This window comes from Jatropha curcas, chromosome 4 (assembly GCF_041381405.1).
Source record: "Jatropha curcas cultivar XTBG-Jc1 chromosome 4, XTBG_Jcur_1.0, whole genome shotgun sequence".
NCBI lineage: Eukaryota > Viridiplantae > Streptophyta > Magnoliopsida > Malpighiales > Euphorbiaceae > Jatropha > Jatropha curcas.
The window spans coordinates 20,802,833-20,817,870 of NC_143154.1; the positions used below are offsets into that span (position 1 = coordinate 20,802,833).

Consider the following 15,038-nt stretch of genomic DNA (forward strand, 5'->3'; position numbering starts at 1 on the left):
AAGTCATTACCTACCTAAATTGAATTGGGAGACACAAACCATCCACTTATACCTTGTTAAGCCCTTACCCTACCTAAATTGGGTCACATTTGTAGGTTAAGTGGTTTTCTTTGTTTGCTTGCTTTGATTGGGTAGAATTAATTAGGTCCATATTTGGTTTGCTTTGTAGTGAACTAAATTCATACATTATATCCAGAAATTGTCTTTTAAATTCTAGTTTGTTTATTCTTGTTTTGAGCTTTCTTTTGCCTCTATTACATTATTAGGGTGTAATTGTTTGTTCACTACACTCTAAATTAATATAATCAAGTAGTACATCATCTTGTCCTTGTACTACCATCCATTACTGTTTTGAGTCTTCTTTCTAGCGTTTGTGCATTACTTGATTATATTCTTTGCTTTCCTAACTTTCTCTTAACTTTTGTAGCAACTTTGGGATCCTGAAGTGCAATTATTCAAGTGGAAAGAGTGGTAAAAGGCTGGAGTGAAACCCACATATTGTGAAAAAGCCAAATAGAGAGAGAAACACGTGAGGAAGTGATAAACTAACCATTTCCTTTAGTTTTGTGTTTGTATTCTATTTCAGGATGTCTGATTCATCTAGAGATAAAAATGACAGCCCTCTCAAAGTTGAAGATCCAAAACTACAAGCCTTTCTAGATGCTCTCTCTGGAGAGATGGGACGAATCACTAGGTTTATGGAGAACTTTAATGACAGATTAGAGCTTCAAGAACAACAGACGAAAAGACATGACCACAATGCCACAAGGAGGGGTACAACAAGAGCTCGTCCTAGTACTACACCAATTAGATTTCAAACTCCTGAAGATGAGGAGGTTGATAATCCTGATCATTACTTTAGGGATTTGAACAATAAGTTAGGAAGGGTGCAAGGAAGGAAAAGTGTGGATTACCTCAATAGGTTTCCAATCACAAAGGATGAGCAAAAAACCATTCTAACACCAGTTTGGTCAAAAGAAGTTGATGAAGACCAATATGGAAAGCAAAAGATGAGTTTTGAGGCTGTCAATAAAGAAAAGGAGTGCAAAAATAAAACGAGTGAAAATATATTGAGTGTAAATAAAAAGAAAGAGGGGGAAGAAAAGGAAAAACAAATTCAGCCTATATTTGTACCTTTGTGCAAAGAAAATTATTTTACCACTAATGATCTTAACCCATCCTTGCCAAGTGTGTTTGTTGATCTTTTGCAGGACTTTGAACATGTGGTTCCAGAAGAGATTGCCCAATCTTCATGTGAGGGTGAAAAGGTGGTTCTTGCACCATTGACACCTCAAGATGTGAATATTGATCAGAAAAAGTTGCTTGAGAGAGAGAAAGAGGAGTTCACTGATGTCTTTCCTAAAGAGTTGCCTAGTGGATTGCCACCTTTGAGAGGGATAGAACATCAAATCGACTTCATTCTTGGCTCCACCATTCCAAATCGACTAGCCAATAAAAGTAATCCAATGGAGACAAAGGAGTTGCAAAGGCATATTCAGGTTGCAGCAACCAATGGAGTTCAATACGGTCTAAAACGGAGTAGAAGAGTAAAGAAAAGGGCATGGATTCTAAGGAAAAGTGGTCTGATCCTAGCAAGCAAAAGGATACCTCAACTTTTAACTAAGATTCGAGGATGAATCTTTTTGAGGAAAGGGGGAATGATACGGATCCATTGGTGCTTCCTAGTGGGACAATTACATGGAGCCATGCCAAGTGATATGGGGCAGCCATGTCCTTATATCAAATTACACAAGAGCTTCATGATGTGGCATTTAACAAAGGTTATGTGGAACTTGAAGGCCATGCTAATATGTAAGGGATGTGGGCTTGGACGTGTTCTTATTCCTTGTTGCTTGTTTTGGTCTAATTAATATGTAAGGGATATGGGCTCATAGTGTTTATTAAAGTTGTATTGGGCTGATTTTATGATGCATGCAATCTGCCCAATATTAAGTTGTCTATTTTGGGTTGGAAATGATTCTATTTTGTATGTAATAGTTAGGCCCATGTGTTTTGGCCTTAGGGCAGCCTAGTTAGATACCCTTCTTTAAATTTAGGGTTGTTTGAGGCATATAAATAGCCTCTTTAAGATGTAAAACGGGATTTTTACCATTGAATTGAAATCAAAACAAAACGTTTTCTTCTTGTTCTTTCAAGAACAGATTGTGTTCTTCATAGAACCAAAATATCCTTAGTAGTTAAGCTTGTGAGTTCTACAAGATTAATTGCACCAAGAATTTCAGAGTTGTTTTCAAGAGTACTTGAAGGTAAGTTTCTGATTCTTGTTCTAAATTCCTTGCTTTCTCTCTTCAAGAGTACTTGGGGGTTAAAGGGATTGTCGGGTACTTCCGAGATTGCATGCTTTCCGCTAGATGTTCCTTGTTGATTTGCAAGAGTACTTGTTAATTGGCTAGGGTCGTATCATACGGTTTGACTCATGGGGGGTTTTCATAAGTTAATGACCTTAGGTTATGAATTCACAAAACAAACCATAAAAGTTAATGATTTAACTCATGTTTGATTGCGCTATTGGAAGATAGGTAATTAGATCGGGTTAAAATAGCTAACAATACATCGGGAGAACTTGTTAGTGATTTTTGGGTTGTTTCCCCTACTTGAATAATTAAATTGATCAATGATCTAATGAAATAAATTGGATAGAGTTAAGTGAAATCAAAACCCCTAGTAGCTTTACTTCCTTGATTTCTTTTAATCAATTTTTGTTTACTTGACTCTTGTTTATTTTACATTTATACAACGAATCTCTTAATTATCGTTTAAATAATAACAAGATAACACAATTTTGGTACTTGGATTACAATCCCTGTGGATACGATACTCTACTCACTCTATATTACTTGTAGCGATTTCGTACACTTGCGAAATTAAGCTGTCAAGTTTTTGGCACCGTTGCCGGGGATTGGCAATTCCAATATCAATACGAATTATCTTGTTATTAATTTAGACATTTACTTATTCATATTAGTCATTTAAATTCTCTGTAGACCATCTTAGGTTTTATGCAAAGAAGATCTAGAAGGACAGAACCTCTGATCTTTGATCCAGAAATAGAAAAAACCTGCAGAAGAAACAACGCAGCAAGGAGGGCACAAGAAAACAGATCCGAACAACAAACAAACATGGACGGACTGAATCCTCAACTTCCAAATATACCTCTTGCTGCAAATCCTCAAGTCATGCAGCAGCCAAACGTTCGCACATTGCGAGATTACACCACACCTTCTCTCAATGGAGCCACCTCCAGCATCACTAGACCAAGAGTGGAAGCAAATAATTTTGAAATTAAACCAGCAATAATACAAATGCTTTCCACTTCTATTCAATATGGAGGACTTCCTAGTGAAGATCCTAATGCTCATATCACTAATTTCCTGGAAATTTGTGACACTTTCAAACAAAATGGTGTTTCTGAAGATGCCATTAAATTAAGACTCTTTCCTTTCACTCTAAGAGACAAAGCCCGATCATGGTTACAATCTTGTCCTGCTGGGAGTTTTACAACTTGGGAAGAATTAGCCCAGAAATTTTTGGCTAAAGTTTTTCCATCTTCTAAAACGACTAAATTAAGACATGAGATTATGACCTTTGCTCATCATGATCAAGAAAGCTTACATGAGGCTTGGGAAAGGTTTAAGGATTTGTTGAGAAAATGTCCTCACCATAGCCTGCCCAAATGGTTACAGGTCCAAACTTTCTATAATTCATTGTCACCTAACATAAAAATTACTCTGGATGCAGCTGCAGGAGGATCCTTCGAAAGAAAAGAGATCGACGAGGCATATGATTTGATAGAAGAAATGGCCAGCAATAGCCATTATCAAAGCAGTTTCGAAAGAAGAAAGCCTGCCGAAATTTATGAGATTGATGTCATCACTGCATTAAATGCAAAAGTTGACAATATGGTAAGAAAGCTTGATCTGCTAACCACTAAATCTGTAAACTCTATCATGCAAGCCTGTGACAAATGCAATGAACCACATGGAGCTGGAGAATGCATGTTAGATCCTGCAAATCCACAAACTCTGGAGCAAGTGAACTATGTGATGAACCAGCAGAGGAGGAATTACCCATATTCGCATCCTTACGATAACAGGTTAAGAAATCATCCGAACCTTTCATATGGTAATTCTAACAACATTTTAAATGCACCACCAGGTTTCTTGCCACCTGAAAAGAAGTCTCATGATGACCTCCTTACTGCCCTCTCTAAATCACACATGGATTTCATGAACGAAACAAGAGAACATAATAAAATCCAACAAGCTGCAATAAGGAATCTGGAAATCCAAATGGGACAGTTTGCAAACATGATGGCAGCTAGACCTCAAGGCACGTTACCTAGCAACACAGAAAAAAATCCTAAAGAGCAGGTACAAGCTATCACCTTGAGGAGTGGAAGAGAATTGGAGGACAAACCCAGAAAAGAGAAAGAAAAGGAGAAGGTAGAGGAGACAAAGGCTCCTATCATCGATCTAGTGGAAAAGGAAGAGGTAAAACCTTATGTTCCACCCATTCCATTCCCACAAAGATTAAAAAAGATGAAAGATGATCAAAGCTTCATGAAATTCCTGGACGTCTTTAAGAAGCTTCAAATAAACATCCCTTTTGCTGAAGCTCTTGCTCAAATGCCCAGTTATGCAAAATTCTTAAAGGAAATCTTGAGCAAGAAAAGAAAGATTGATGATCAAGGCATGGTGAAACTGACTGAGGAATGCAGTGCAATAATTCAAAACAAATTACCACCAAAGCTCAAAGATCCAGGGAGTTTTTCTATCCCTTGTAACATTGGCAATTTGAACTTTGAAAAAGCATTAGCTGACTTAGGAGCTAGCATAAATTTGATGTCTTATGAAGTTTTTATAATGCTAGGTATGGGGGAACTCAAGCCAACAAGGATGTCTCTACAATTAGCCGATCGATCGATCAAATACCCTAAAGGAATTGTAGAAGACGTGTTAGTCAAGGTTGGGAAATTCATTTTTCCAGTTGATTTTGTAATCCTTGATATTAATGAAGGAAGAGAAGGATCATTGATCCTTGGAAGACCATTTCTTGCAACTACAAGAGCTTTAATTGATGTGCACGATGGGAAACTGACATTGAGAGTAGGTCAAGAAGAAGTTGTTTTTGATGTGTTAAAATCTTGTAAATTTCCCATGGACACTGATGATTGTTTTAGAATAGATATAGTAGATACATGTGTAAATAAAACTTTATATAGCATAGATACTACAAGAGAAAAAGAAAAAGAAGAGACACCACCTAAGCAAGAATTAAAGCAGCTTCCTCCTCATTTGAAGCATGCATTTCTAGGTGAGAATAACTCTTGTCCTGTTATTATTTCCTCTCACTTAACGCTTGATCAAGAGGAGGGGTTGTTGCAGGTTCTTCGAAGGCACAAGAAGGCAATAGGGTGGTCAATTTCTGATTTACAAGGAATAAGCCCAAGTGTGTGCATGCATAAGATCCTAATGGAAGACAACTACAAACCTTCAATCGAACATCAAAGACATTTGAATCCAAACATGAAGGAGGTGGTAAAAGCTGAAATCATAAAACTTCTGGATGCCGGTATTATCTATCCAATCTCCGATAGTAGTTGGGTAAGTCCTATTCAAGTAGTACCAAAGAAGGGAGGTATGACTGTCATTTTTAATGAAAACAATGAATTAATTCCCACTAGAACAGTCACAGGTTGGCGTGTGTGCATTGATCACAGAAAATTAAATAAAGCAACACGTAAAGACCATTTTCCCTTACCCTTTATTGATCAAATGCTTGAAAGACTTGCAGGTTATCCTTTCTACTGTTTCTTGGACGGTTACTCCGGGTACTTTCAAATACCCATTGCTCCAGAAGATCAAGAAAAGACTACCTTCACTTGTCCTTATGGCACTTTTGCATATAGGAGAATGCCCTTCGGACTATGCAATGCTCCGGCCACCTTCCAAAGATGCATGATGTCCATATTTTCTGATATGGTTGAGAAAACCATCGAAATATTTATGGATGATTTTTCCGTATTTGGTTCTTCTTTCGATGCATGCCTTTATAATCTATCTTTAGTAATGCAACGATGTGAAGATACTAACCTTGTATTGAATTGGGAAAAATGTCATTTTATGGTTAGTGAAGGTATTGTCTTGGGGCATAAAATCTCTCAACAAGGAATTGAAGTGGACAAAGCTAAAATCGAGGTAATTGAAAAACTACCTCCTCCTAACTCAGTGAAAGGCATAAGAAGCTTTCTTGGTCATGCAGGGTTCTACAGAAGGTTTATCAAAGACTTCTCAAAAATCACAAAACCTCTTTGTAATTTATTAGTTAAAGATGTCCCTTTCAATTTTGACAAAGAGTGTTTAGATGCTTTTAACAGATTAAAGAAGGAGTTGATCTCAGCACCTATCATCACTACACCAGATTGGACTCTTCCATTTGAACTTATGTGTGATGCTAGTGATCATGCTATTGGAGCCGTTCTTGGACAACGAAAGGACAAGAAGTTGCATGTCATTTACTATGCTAGTCGTACATTGAATGATGCACAATTGAATTATGCAACTACTGAAAAGGAGTTATTAGCTATTGTATTTGCTTTTGACAAATTTAGGGCTTATTTAATAGGAGCTAAAACCATAGTATATACAGACCACTCAGCCATCAAATATTTGCTTGAAAAGAAAGATGCTAAACCAAGACTAATTCGTTGGGTTCTCTTACTGCAGGAATTTGATCTGGAAATTCGAGACAAAAAGGGAACCGAGAATCTAGTGGCTGATCACCTTTCCAGGTTAGAATTAGGAGAAGAGGATGCAACCGAGCTACAAATCAATGAGAGTTTTCCTCATGAACATCTTCTGCTAATAACTAAAATGCCCTGGTATGCTGATATAGTCAATTATCTTGTTTGTAAAATCACTCCTCCAAATTTTTCTTATCAACAAAAGAAAAAATTCTTCCATGATGTCAAGTACTACTATTGGGAGGAGCCATTTTTGTTCAAGTATTGCAGTGATCAGCTATTCCGGCGATGCATACCGGAAAGTGAAATGGAAAGTATGCTTAAATTCTGTCATTCGATGGAATGTGGAGGACATTTTGGAGCAAACAAAACAGCAGCACGCATTTTGGAAAGCGGTTTGTATTGGCCTAATCTATTTAAAGATGCTTTTAACTATGTGCGTCTTTGTGATTGCTGTCAAAGGTTAGGTAACATTTCAAAAAGACATGAGATGCCTTTACATAGCATTCTTGAAGTCGAAATCTTTGATGTTTGGGGTCTGGACTTCATGGGACCTTTTCCGTCATCCTATTCAAATCAATACATCCTAGTGGCAGTAGATTACGTGTCAAAATGGGCAGAAGCTATTGCCCTTCCCAATAACGATGCCAAAAGTGTAATGAGCTTCATCAAGAAATACATTTTCACACGGCATGGTACTCCAAGGGCCATAATCACCGATGGAGGTAAGCATTTCTGTAACAAGTACCTTGACTCACTACTTTCCAGATATGGCGTCACACATCGTGTAGGTACTCCATATCACCCTCAAACAAGCGGACAGGTAGAAGTCACAAACCGGGAGATCAAAAAGATATTGGAGACAACAGTTGGCCAATCAAGGAAGGACTGGTCCAAGAAGCTCGATGATGCTCTTTGGGCCTATAGAACTGCATTCAAAACGCCAATTGGCATGTCACCATATCGAATGGTATATGGTAAGGCTTGTCACCTTCCTATTGAGATGGAGCACAAGGCATATTGGGCAATCAAATTTCTTAATTTTGACACTAAGGAAGCCGGTCAAAAGAGGTTGCTTCAATTGAATATGACGGATGAAATGAGGCTCCACGCTTATGAAAATGCTAAAATCTACAAAGAACGCACCAAATAATGGCATGATAAGCGTATTATTTTGCGGAATCTAAAGGTAGGACAGCAGGTATTACTCTACAACTCTAGACTCCGTCTTTTTCCAGGCAAACTGCGCTCAAGGTTGTCCGGACCCTTCACTATTAAGGAAATTTTCCCGCATGGAGCAGTAGAGATCATGGACAGTGATCGAAGTTTCAAAGTTAATGCTCACCGACTAAAGGTTTACCAAGGTGGAAATTTTGATCCTGTTAAAACCACTATCAATCTTGAGTAAGCTATAATCAGGTGTGGAGCGTCGAACTTAACGACGTTAAACAAAAGTGCTTATGGGAGACAACCCATTTTTCATTATGATTATTTTATTTTATTTTTTTTAAGAGTTTGTTATAACTTGATTTTTTTTTACAGTTGCCAAAAGGTTGAGATAATCTTGGTGTGTAACTTAAAAAAAAAAAAAAATGACACGCCCTGGACCGTGCAGAGCAACACGCCCGTGCCAGGTAAGATAAGTACCCTGCAGGACATCCAGAGAGGTGCACGCTCCAGGCCGTGCCGCGCAGCACGCCCGTGCTCGCATGCACCAGACATCCAGAGAAGTGCACACCTCAGACCGTGTCCCTCAACACGCCCATGCCCACATGCACTAGACATCCAGAGAGGCGCACGCCCTGGACCGTGTCCCTCAACACGCCCGTGCCCGCTTGAACTTAGCCATCCAGAGGACTGCACGCCCTGGACCGTGTCATCTTGCACGCCTGTGCGCGCTACCCTATTTAAATGACACGCCCTACCGCTGTTTCATTCAAATCAACACGCCCTAGCTGTCACAACCTTTCTCTCTCATTTTCTCTCAATTTTCTCTCGTTTTCCATCATCTTTTTGCACTTATATATGATTTTCTTCAATATTTTTCACATCATGCCTCCTAGGTACAAGCGCAGCCGTTCTTCTTCATCAGTAGCGGCTAGACGAGGTTCCACCACAAGATCTTCCACGCCTTCTTCGGACACTACACCACTACCTCCATTTGACATGGGTTCCAGCGACCAGTTAGAGAGGTACAATAAACTTCTACTACGCCCCATCTTACCAAATAAATTTATCGATGATCATGCTCTGTCGATTGTGGGACTTAAAGATGCTGTGATTGAACCATTGAAACGTGTGGGGTGGGGAGCCTTTATTGAAATGAAAGACCTTGTGTATCCGCCCCTCACGCTAGAATTTTTAAGCTCTTTTTCTGCATCAATTAAATTTCCAGCTGACAGTTTTAGGAATAAAATCACATTTAGACTCCTAGGAAGAAATTTTGAATTATCCATAGATGAGGTTAGTCACATTTTTGGTTTTCCTACTGAAAATGCGGTCACCCAAGTCCCGAATGATTTTCTGGATCGTCATAGGTGGGGCGAGATAGCGGATAGTAGTATTTATAGTGCTAGATCATCCAAAGCATCAAAATTAAAAAGCCCCGCTTTACGATACATCCATAAGTTTTTGGTGCACACTATTTTTGGACGAAATGAGAGTGAAGGAGTTGTAGGGCGCAGTGAACTTTATTTTTTATGGGCTATTAAAAATGGAGTGTCGTTAAATGTGGGTTATTGGCTATGCCAAAAATGGGCTCGAGTGGCACACGCTGACAAGGGAGCCATTGTGATGGGTAGCTTTGTTACAGCATTGCCACCTATTTGAGGATATGGGATCCAGCCAGACCAATTTATGATAGCTTAGGAGGTGGTAGAGGGATACGATTAGACATTGACCTGATGATTCACATGAAGATTGTGGAAAAATTTGGCGATACATATAGAGTAATAGGTGCCCCAGCAGAAACCACTGACGAGGACATACCTGCAGCTGCTGACATTGAGGAGGATCAGCCACCTCCTTTCCCTGGTTTTACTTCTGGTGCAGGTACATCTGGAGCTGGACCTTCATACCAGGGCACTTCCACTGTGTCAAATGATGAGCTGTTCGCACGTATGTTTTCTCGCATGGACATGTTTGATACTCGACTTACCGGCATGGAGTCCATGATTATTGATCGCTTCCAGTCCCTTGAGATCACATAGGGCAGCATTGACTCTCGCTTAGACACCTTGCAAAGTCACTACCAGGGCCTCGCCACTCAGCTTCAGACTGTGATCCAGTTGCTACAGCCTCCTCCTCCTCCACCACCAGAGGCCTGATTTCTTTTGCATTGCTTTGTTAATTTCTCTGATTTCTTCTAATTATCACACATTTGACATTGGTTTGGTGTGCACATTTTGGATTTTAATTAGTTTCAGTTGCTTCCTTGGATATATAAATTATTTGTTTGGCCATTTCCATATTTTGGTTATTATTATTATTTTTATGTTTCTCACCTCCTAGCTTGGATGATCTACCACGCTCCATTGCATTCTCTTGCCCCAACAATGGTACACTTCTAAACTTCTTATTATTTGCACTACCATAAGTTTGGGGAATTGCTCATTGCAGACAATGTGCTCAATTAAGTAGGGGGTGGACGTTTTATCTAAATTATAAAATTTTATTTCAATAAAATAAGTATGGAATAATTATTGGCATGAATTTATGATCTATCTTAGTTAAACTTTTGAATAAATTAATAATATTTCCAAAGTAAATTATTTTAAACCAAAAATTGGTTTTAACATACTTCTTGGACTTAACCATTTGTTTAGAGCATTTTGAATCTAAAACTTGAATAAAGAGAAAAAGGACACTAAAGCCATATTACATGTATGTTTTAAATCAATAAAGGATGAAGGTTTTATTTTAAACAAAATAGTAGGGAGCATAAAATGCAACTACTTATTACTTATATTCTTATAAATATATAAGTGGTATGGAGCATAAAATGCAACCACAAAAGAAGAAAAAGATAAGAAATGGTATGGAGCATAAAATGCAACCAATTTCTTTAATAGAAGTAGGTTACCTAAAAATACCTTGAGATGAGAAATATTACATGTAGGCTAAATTTGTCCTAATACTCACTATTCTATAAGAAGTAGACAAAATGTTCTTTACTCATGTTTAATAAAAAGAATATGTTATATCAATTTTTGCTAAAAAATAACTTACATAGGATATATATATAATTTATTCTTATGATTAATTCAGTTATTGATTAAATTCGCAAATAATTATTCCATGCTACTTTCAGAAGAATTTTATTACTTGAGGACAAGCAATAGTTTAAGTTTGGGGAATTTTGATAGTGTTGATTTTTATAGTGTTTTTATTGTAATTTTGATTGAAATTTCTATTACTTTTAATTTATTTAAATTAGTTTTTTATGTAATATTGATATGTTTTTATTCAAAAGCTTCCTTTAATCACAATTCACTTGATTGGAAAGAAAATTGTAGGATTTTGCAAAGAAAAGAACAAAAATAAAGCAAAGTACAATTGGCACGCCCCAGCCCGTGTCGCGAAGCACGGCCATGTCTGGCACAAGGCAAGACAAACCAAGAGACAGAGAGATGCACGCCCCAAGCCGTGCCGAGGAATACGCCCGTGCGCGCTAGCCTTCCCAGGCCGTGCTGCGGAACACGCCCGTGCCTCATATGCCTCTGACTTCCAGAGAGATGCACGCCCCAGCCCGTGCTACCCCGCACGCCCGTGTGCGCTATCAACCAGACTTCCAGGAGACTGCACGGCCAGACAGCACGCCCGTGCGCGCTAGCTTGCCAGGCCATGCTGCGGAACATGGCCCGTGCCAGAGCCTCTAATCCTCCCAAGACTGGCACGCCCCAGGCCGTGCCAGGCAACACGCCCGTGCAGACCAAGAATTCTATATTTTGAGTCAAAAGTTGCCAACTAATTTCTACCATTTTCACAAGATGCTTTGGATGCTTTCTTCACATGCCAGTCAAAGTTCAACCATGTGCAATTGAGAAACCATAATTGAGAGCAATTCATGGCTTGATTTACAAACTTTTCCACCTCACAAAGTTGAACTTTACTCATTAAAACACAAGGCTTGTTCCCCCAAGAAGTCTATATAAGGAAGAGAAGGAGCCACTCCAAAGGCATCTAGCAATTCCATCTTTCCCACACTCTACATTAATTCTTTTATAGTTAGTTTTCATTTTCTTTTAAAATTAAGTATTCAAGAGTTGTGCAAGGTTTTCAAGGAAGCCATCCAAGCAATCCCTCTCTAGTTCTTATTTCTAACTCTTAATCTTGTTTATTTCTTTCATTATCTTTATTGATCATGGAATATTTATAAAGTATTGTTGAGTTTTATTTAAGTACTATGTGTAACTAAATTCTTATATTAGGGGTTTGATGTAGCTTAATCTCTTTTCCAATTTATGCAATTAGATTTATTTTTCCTTATTCAAGTTATGATTTATTAATGAACTTAATGCTTCTAGGCAGAATTTTCCCCTAGATTGGTTTATTTCAATTATCACTATCGGAAGAAGGATCTTTGATATGAAAAGGTTAATAAAACACATGAGAATAATAACTTGATGCGGATGCTATACGGTTTGACTCATGGGGGGTTTTCATAAGTTAATGACCTTAGGTTATGAATTCACAAAACAAACCATAAAACTTAATGATTTAACTCATGTTTGATTGCGCTATTGGAAGATAGGTAATTAGATCGGGTTAAAATAGCTAACAATACATCGGGAGAACTTGTTAGTGATTTTTGGGTTGTTTCCCCTACTTGAATAATTAAATTGATCAATGATCTAATGAAATAAATTGGATAGAGTTAAGTGAAATCAAAACCCCTAGTAGCTTTACTTCCTTGATTTCTTTTAATCAATTTTTGTTTACTTGACTCTTGTTTATTTTACATTTATACAACGAATCTCTTAATTATCGTTTAAATAATAACAAGATAACACAATTTTGGTACTTGGATTACAATCCCTGTGGATACGATACTCTACTCACTCTATATTACTTGTAGCGATTTCGTACACTTGCGAAATTAAGCTGTCACCTAGTTAATTAATAACTACGGTTTAATTGCCTTTATTTTGAACAGTCCGGCTTAAGTCCAATTAATCAATAATTGTGGCTAAAAAGCCTTAATCAATCACGTTTTGACAACAAATTGCCTACAATTAAATCAACCACATTTTGGCAACAAATTGCCCACGGTTCAATCAATTTTTGGCAAATAAATTGCCTATAAATTAGATTAACCACCTTTTAGCGACAAATCGCTTAAATCAGAAGCTTTGGCAAAATGCCTTGGAATTAATCAATCTTTTGGCTAAAAGCCTTCAAACAATCATTTTCGCGACAATCGCCTAAATCACATCAACTTTTGGCAAAAATTGCCTAAATCAATTCATTTTGGCTAAAAGCCTTAAATCAGTCATTTTGGCGACAAACGCCCGAATAATCACTTTTGGCAAACAAATTGCCTAAATCTTTTGGCTAAACGCCTTCCAATACCAATTTTTGGCAATAAATTGCCTAAATCAATCTTTTTGGCTAAAAGCCATTAAAATCAACATTTTTGGCATCAAATGCCTAAAAATCAAATCAATTCTTTGGCAAAATGCCTAAACAAAATACACGAAGCATTCACACACTCATGCATAAAGCATACCCATTCAAAGCCCTTCAAAGAAGGCCTATCAAACTACGTTGACTTTGATCTTCCATTCAAACGGAAGTACGTAGGCACGTTCGGGATTTAACCCCGAGTGGCAAGTCGAAATCACTTAAAATTGATCCAGATTACATTAATCACCTTGCAAAGCATTCATTCATTCGGTTAGTTCATCAGCATGACATAGTCTCGGGATCCACCTCGGGTTCGCAGACCATGCCTTAACATTGGGATAATTAATCTAGTAACTAGGTTAATTAAAATTGGAGTCACTTAGGGTTTTTTCCTAGTTTACCCTAAAATAATTAAACAAGGTGGCGACTCACACACTCACGTGCATTTCTTCCTTAGTCACATGCATTTGTATGCATTGATATGTGGGGAGGGGTTCACACTAAGCTGTAAAAACTCCTCTATCCTGGCTTCACATATGCAGATGGAACATACTTTTTCTTGAACTCTCTCAAGAAATCTACCTAACTCAGAACTGGTGGCTACACTCTGCTCCTAGGAACTGTCTTCCACCACTTATATGCATCTTCTTAGAGTAAAAAGACTGCATAATCATACTTTTGAGCATCATCACACTGGAGCTTTAAGAAAACCCTATCAATCCTCTCTAACCACTAATTAGCTATGATCGGGTCAGTGCTGCCTGAAAACTCTATGGCCCCATACTTAACTAACTTATTATATTATCTAACTAGTTGCTGCTGCTATAAGTTACCTGACATCTATCTCAATAAAGCAGCCATTTGCTGGGCTATAGGATCAGCAGCTGGGCCAACAGGGACATCAGAACCCTCGAGACCATCACGAATCTCTCCCTACCTCATATCAGACTGCTCTCAAGAAATACTTACTAGGTATACTACAAGGGACTTAAACTTTTCATCCTTTCATTTATATCTTGTAGAAAAGCAAATTTAGTTATCAAAATAAGTATAAAACTTCTTTTTGGTTCTTCCATCTGTTATAAAGAAATGGTTTTTCAGTAAGTTATTAGATAGATGAAACATAACTTCTATTAAGCTCAATAAAATAGTTGAGTCTATATAATTTTTTAAACATCAATTACATTAACAAAAGCATAAAGTGGTTTCATAACCCATAAGCCTATGGATGAATTAATTACATATTAGAGTCCTTTCGAAACATTAGATGCATACTTTTTATAAAATACAAACTTTTCAAATTTACACACTCATAACTTACATGTATCTGCTCAAATATATATGGTTGTTCTGTTAATATTTAATACATCATACATATTCCAAAAAGAAACCAAATATACAATAGATACATTAGTAGCATACTATCTACATTAAACAAAAACAATCCTCTCTTGTTTCCTTTTCCTTTCCTTTTCTAGTAATAGCACAAAATATTGCTTAGTGGTGTACTATTGTAAAACAAATACAATTTATCAAATCAATACTCTTTATAGGAAAATAATGAATCAATTATAAACTCTTTTCATAACTGTCACGACCCATTTCCATAGACCGGACCGGCATTAGGACCTGAGTGGGCTTAAGGCCCCCG

The 15,038-nt window shown here is 37.6% G+C and overlaps 1 non-coding gene and 1 pseudogene across 1 annotated transcript; one reads left to right on the plus strand and one right to left on the minus strand.

Moving 5' to 3' along the window:
* Positions 1 to 3,140: 3,140 nt before the first annotated feature.
* On the plus strand, positions 3,141 to 8,171 carry LOC149496947 (uncharacterized; annotated as a pseudogene).
* Positions 3,582 to 3,688, minus strand: LOC149496948 (small nucleolar RNA R71). The gene has a single exon (XR_016320743.1). It is a non-coding gene; the product is annotated as a small nucleolar RNA R71 (small nucleolar RNA).
* Positions 8,172 to 15,038: the final 6,867 nt, after the last annotated feature.